The sequence below is a fragment of the Vombatus ursinus genome, unplaced genomic scaffold, assembly GCF_900497805.2.
Source record: "Vombatus ursinus unplaced genomic scaffold, bare-nosed wombat genome assembly UNPS02000582.1, whole genome shotgun sequence".
Classification (NCBI taxonomy): Eukaryota; Metazoa; Chordata; class Mammalia; order Diprotodontia; family Vombatidae; genus Vombatus; species Vombatus ursinus.
In genome coordinates, this window is record NW_020940360.1 from 11,551,767 (window position 1) to 11,558,511 (window position 6,745).

The 6,745-nt window shown below is 37.8% G+C and overlaps 1 pseudogene; it reads left to right on the top strand.

The window, feature by feature from the left end:
• Positions 1–3,830: 3,830 nt before the first annotated feature.
• On the top strand, positions 3,831–6,369 carry LOC114037443 (annotated as a pseudogene).
• The last annotated feature ends 376 nt before the right edge of the window (positions 6,370–6,745 follow it).

Consider the following 6,745-nt stretch of genomic DNA (forward strand, 5'->3'; position numbering starts at 1 on the left):
TAAGCTTAAACCATTAATTTACTCAGAAAACCTTTCTAATGTGATTCAAAGGTAAACTCTATCCAGGCCACTGTTCAACTTCCAAATAAGTGGAGATTGAATTTATGAGGTTTTAATCCATTTTTAGTCTTTGCCATTTAGAAGGGGGGGAAAGCATAAAATTGTCAATCTGGAGTAGTGAGAACTTTCTGAGAATAATATTACTGAAATAGCATTGAGGTTTTGACAATTTGTAACAAAAAAGAACCCTATTATTATTACTGGCAGTTGGATTGGATTTTTTTTTAATGGAAAAGAAAACAAGACAGAAAAGTCTTTAAGGAAGAAGAGGCAATTTAATTTTTTTTAAAGGTAGAATTGCCCAGATATTTCCTATATAAACCAAACAAGACAGCAAAAGGACTTTCAGCCTAAGTGCGTGCTAGAAACAGATTTCTCTCGACAACTATATATGGTTTGTACTTCATCGACCCCTGCTCTCACCACCATTTCCTAAATGCTCTTGATTTGTGCAGAGAAATAAACAATATGAATATGAGTAGTGTCACAAGGAGAAAATACAATGGATTTTTTTTAAGGATGAATACAAAAACTAGAAACAAAAGAAAAGAGCTTTATGTTATAGTAAAGAAAACACTGGGCTAGGAAGTAATAGACCAGTATTCTGCCATATCTTTTCCACTACCTAACTTTGTGACCTTGGACAAGTCACTTAACCTTACTGAGGCCTCATTAACCTCATCTGTGAAGTGAGGGAAATGAGCTAGATGTTTTCTAAAGCTGCTTCCAATGTACCAGTGACTCGTGATTCTGATATATCCTACCCCAAACCCCAACCTCTCCTTTTTTTTTTCCATCTCCTAAGAGAGAGTATAATTTAAGATAAATAACTCTGAATTTTTGGTCACATTACCTAGGCTTATATGCTAACTGTCACTTACTATCTGTGCAACTTAAGACATCTCACATCCTCTCTCTGGTATTATTTCTTAGTCTGTAAAATGCTGCTCCCCAGATGATATTGTTATGGGAGAAATATCTCCTCTCTGAGTTCATAAAGTGGATGACTGCTTTCAAATATATATTTACCACAATGCAGAAATTATAGAGGTAAAAACCTAGGCTTTTTGATCATGCTCAAGCACAGGTTGACGTCTCAGAGAAAAACTGAACAATCATTAGGATTCTAACCATATTTCTTATAGGTAAAATTATATCAGAATTACAGGAAAATAAATTTTTTTACATATTGCAATCTTGTGCAAACATTCTTCCTGAGCCATAAGTTAAAGAGAAGATAGATTCATAATTCCATATTTGCTTCAATGTCGTGAAAGTTGAACAAACTTAAACATGTGTGTCATAAGCTAAGTGAAGTAGGTAGAGCATTAGAGTGGAATCAGAAAGTCATCCTCATGAGTTCAAATCTGGTCCTGGACACTTACTAGCTGTGTGACCCCGTGCAAGTCACTTAACCTTGTTTGCCTCAGTTTCTCATCTGTAAAATGAGCTGGAGAAGGAAATGGCAAGCCACTCCAGTATCTTTGCCAAGAAAAGCCCAACTGGGGTCACAAAGAATCAGACATGACTGAAACAACTGAACAACAATCTCATCTATCCCCTAAGGAAACAAACCTTGTCAAACAAACTCTACATAAACTAAATTAAGTTACAGATTAAACTGCATTTAGAGAATTCACAAATAGGCTGATTGAGGAGGAGGATTTACATGTTGCCAAGAAGTTAGGGAGAGTTGAGATTCTTTTTCTGGTTTCTTATTTGAGGAATGTTTAAAGCTCTAAGTACATTTTTATATCCCATGGGATAGGTCTTGGTCAAGTAAGGTTAATGTTAAGACAGACTTCTAGTTAACCAAAATTTGCAGGAGGAATGGCTATGAATCATGAATAATAAAAGGAAATCCAAAATTCCCACATAATAATATCTAAGGTCCTTTCCAACTCTAAAATCATATGATACAGTACTAGGAATTCTCTCTGGTTTCTAACATGGCAACCCTAGGACAATTATTAGGGCTATAATTAAATTTTTTTTCAAGAGGAACTTAAGATCATGGACCTAGAATTGGCAGAAAACTCTGAGGTAATCTAGTCCAACAATCTCATTTTATAGTTGATGACTAAATCTCAGGAGATTTGCTCAAGGTCATTCAGGTCCAGGGACATGACCCAAACCTAGGTCCTCTGACTCCAAATTCAGTACTACAATTTGAAAAATCAAGAAAAACACATTATCAATTTTAACTAAATTTAAAAGCAAAAACAAAGCAGCTGTGGTATATTGCTATTAAATTAACATATATTAAGTACCTATTACATGCAAAATAGTGTTTTGGTTTCCAAGTGATACTAATTCAATCATTTTTAAATGGCCACATGTTTTAGGAATCATAGTTGTGTTGATTTCATCATTTAGCGGTGAAAGGGACCCCAGAGGCCATGTTATTCAATTCCTCCCACCCTGTCTTATAGATGAGGAAACCAAGGACCAATGAGATTAAGGGACTTGCCCAAGGTCACACAAGCAATAAGTAGAAAAGCCAGGATTTGAATCCTGGTGCTTCAACTCCAAACAAAATAGTTTGTCCACCGTACAACATCACCTCTCAAGTATTTTAAATCACCCTCTGTGAATTTATTCATATGGTTTCAGAGTCAGAAGACAATTTGGGGATTCTTCACCTAGGGTCCAGGATTTATTTTTTTAAATATGTATTTTGATAAATATATTTCAATATAATTGTTTCCTTTGTTATCCTATATGTTTTATGCATTTAAAAATGTTATTTTTGAGAAGAGATCCATAGACTTTATCATACTGCCAAAGGGGACTATGGCACAAAAAGCATTAAGAACATCTTAGCAGGTTCACACTGGAACTGGTTACCCTCCACATACCATTACTGACCAGTTGTCATCCTGCCTCTGGAGGTTACATGCGTGTCAGTCAATGTATCTATCATTTGGTGAGTAGAGAGGCAAGAATGGCCTATATACCTTCAGTATATGTAAAGTGTTCTAAGGGCCAGTGGGGTTTGGCTAGCTGGGAAGGGGAAATCTGGTAGAGGAAGGTGATGAGAAGCTCCCACAGCCTGAGATAGCACTTAGTCACCATTCTCTTCCACCCTCACCAATCTTGCTCAAGGTATCAATTTGTTCAAAAACTAAACTATTGATTTGCTCCCATAGCCCCTTCCTCCATCAGGATGTGAGGTGCCTACTGAAAACGTCTTGCTTTCCCCACATCTACAATCCCTCCATAGCTACCAACTCCTTATATACATCCTATATAGATGGGAGCTTGGAAACAGTGGAGAAATGAAGGAAAATACTTTTTTCTTCCATTGTTGTTTCTTAGCATTTTGAAAGTGATAAAGTAGATCAGTGGGAGAATGGGGGAAGAGGTGCAAACAGAGGGAAAGGAAGAAGACGCAGATATCCAAGCATATGGCACTGAGCCACGGGATTGAACCAGTGGAGCAAATCTATCCAGACCAGTCCTAGGAAATGTGTTACAGGCTGAAACCACCTTAGGTCAAAAAATCCTTCTGTTTAAATGACTCCTAGGTAATCAGGTTGGTTTGGAGAGATTTGAGTCACTCAATCTAGTGATGAAGTAATCCCAAACTAGTGTGATTATGTCAGAGCTATATCTGAGTAGACCATAATACCTGGCCATTGTCTAACCCAGGTCCTGGCCCAGTCCCTTCTCAGAATGTTTTTAAAGGAATAAAATTAAGAACATAGGATTGCAAAGGAAATCAATTATATTATAATACAGTTATCAAAAAAAAATGTTTAACTTCGTAGATGCCAGGTTAGAAGCAAGTGTTTCACTACCTCTAGTTCTGATCTTCCAATAGGATAAAAGTGTCAAGGGTGTCATTTAAGACACTGTTTCAGAGTCCAGACACAGTTAGCCCCATATGAAAAGAAAGTGTGAACGATATTGGGCATTCAAATTAAGAAGCCACAAAATGTGAGTTAATCCTTGTTCACCATTTCACCATGGCAAACAGGTGCCTGGATGGTATCACCATGAACCACATGTGAAGAAGATCTGGAGATGAAAGTTGGATTATGGTTTCTTAGTCCTCATTTTGTTATAAAATAGGATTGCCATATATCAAATCCTACTAGCTGGTTTCATATAGCTGAAGCTCCCATTACTTTTCATTCATTCATTCCTTTATTAATTAATTGATTCATTTGTTTGTTTGTTTTAGAGTAGGTGTCCTTATCTCACTCAGGCTAGAAGTTCAGCAGCCACTCATGAGCCCTTCCCCACCACTGATCTGCATAGAAATTTTGATCTATTTTGTTTCTGACCTGGACCGGTTCACCCTTCCTTAGGCATCCTGGTCATCCCCTGATCCCAGGAACTGGCTGTATGGGTGTCAAACTTAATGGGAATACCCAATTAGCAGCCCTACTACAACTCCGGACTCCCAAGCTCATGTTATACAACAGCCTCAGTCTCTCCAATAGCAGGGATTGCAAGCACAGGCCACCACTCCAAGTCTATCTTTTTAAGTGACAATATTGGGTTTAGATCTTTTATGAATATTGCTCCCTAATCATCTAAAAGACTTAATCTGCTTGTTCAGGAATGGATTCCATTTGGTTCCTCAAATTTATTATTGTTTTCAATTTCATTCAGAAACTAGAAAGTTTAATTATCCTTTTGTAGTCTGAAAAAAAATTCTGATCTTTCCAGTCTATAATTTTTCTGTCTGATAAGCTGTCATACCTTAGTCAACCCTCTTCATGTGTCCAATGCTCACTCCCTCCTGCCTTACCTTTCCCTTCTTTAGAGCATCCTGTATCTGGAACTTTCTGTGCTTGGGACCCTCCAAGCTAGAAATTTCCAAATTCCTAGCTAACTGGCACCTCCCTGCCTATAATGTAAGAAGCAGAAAACCAATCAGACTCCCTTTTTTTGCTAACAGGACCTCTTGGAACTGTCAAGACAGCCCTAGCCCTGGCTATTGCTCAAGAGTTGGGTAGTAAGGTCCCCTTCTGTTACATGGTGGGAAGTGAAATCTACTCTACAGAAATTAAGAAGACTGAAGTTTTGATGGAAAACTTTAGAAGGGCAATTGGTCTGAGGATAAAGGAGACCAAAGAAGTTTACAAAGGTGAAGTCACAGAGTTAACTCCATGTGAGACTGAAAACCCTAGGGGTGGATATGGCAGAACCATCAGCCATGTAATTATAGGACTTAAAACAACAAAAAGAACCAAACAGTTGAAATTGGATGCCAGCATCTTTGAAAGTTTGCAGAAAGAGCAAGTGGAGGCTGGAGATGTGATATACATAGAAGCAAACAGTGGTGCAATGAAGAGGCAAGGTAGGTATGATACCTATGCTATTGAATTCAACCTTGAAGCAGAAGAATGTGTTTGCTTGCCAAAGGGTGATGTACACAAGTAAAAAAGAAAGAAAGAAAGAAAGAAAGAAGAAAGGAAGGAAGGAAGGAAAGAAGGAAGGAAGGACAAAAGGGAGAAAGAAAAAAGAAAGAAAGAGAAAGAAAGAAAGAAATGAAATGAAATGAAATGAAATGAAATGAAATGAAATGAAAAGAAATGAAATGAAATGAAATGAAACAAAATGAAATGAAATGAAACAAAATGAAATGAAATGAAACAAAATGAAATGAAATGAAATGAAATGAAATTATTCAGGCTGTGACCCTCCATGATTCAGATGTTTCCAGTGCTAGGCCCCAGGGTAGGCAGAACATCCTTTCCATGACAGGCCAGTAAATGAAGTCAAAGAACACCGAAATCACAGATAAGATGTGAGGGGAGATTAAAAAGGTGATCAAAAAATACATTGACCAAGGCATAGCTCAGTTGGTTCCTGGCATGCTATTTGTCAACAAGGTGCATATGTTGGACATTGAATGCTTCACCTATCTGTACTCCATTTTGCAGTTCTCCATCACCCCCATCGTCATCTTTGCTTCCAACCAGGGCAACTGTGTCATCAGGGGTACTGAGGATGTGATCTCTCCTTTTGGAATCCCCCCTTGACTTTCTGGCCCGAGCAATGGTTATCCACACCATGCTGCACACCCTACAGGAAATGAAACAGACAATAAAAATCAAAGCCCAGACAGAAGGGATTAATGTTAGTGAGGAAGCATTGAACCACCTGGGAGAAACTAGTACCAAAACAACATTAAGATACTCAGTGCAGCGCCTGACCCCAGCCAACCTGCTGGCAAAGATCAATGGGAAAGACAATATCAAGAAAGAACATGTCAAAGAAATTAATGAACTCTTCTACACTGCCACGTCTTTAGCCAAAATCCTAGCTGATCAACAGGATAAATATACGAAGTAAAATGATGGTGGCATTTTAACCCTTTTGAGTTGAAATGGAAAGACACCAAGAATGTGCCCTGACCTGCAAACATCAAAGATGCAAGGATGGATATTTCTGAAGCAGAGAAACCTCCGAACTTAATGTCTGTGCTTCAAGTTATGAGCAGTTAGTTCTATTATCAGTTTTGTATGAAACAATTCATTTAAAATTATATTTTCTCCCATAGTTGCTGTGTTTCAAACCTTATCTAGAATATCTTCTAATAAATCTTTTTAGTTTAAAATAAAAACTCCCTGTAAAGTACCTGAGCCGTCTTAATGCATAGGATGAAAAAAGACCTAGAAATGCCAGCAAGAGTTTGGTGTATCAGGTGTATCAAGTGTATCAAGTCCCA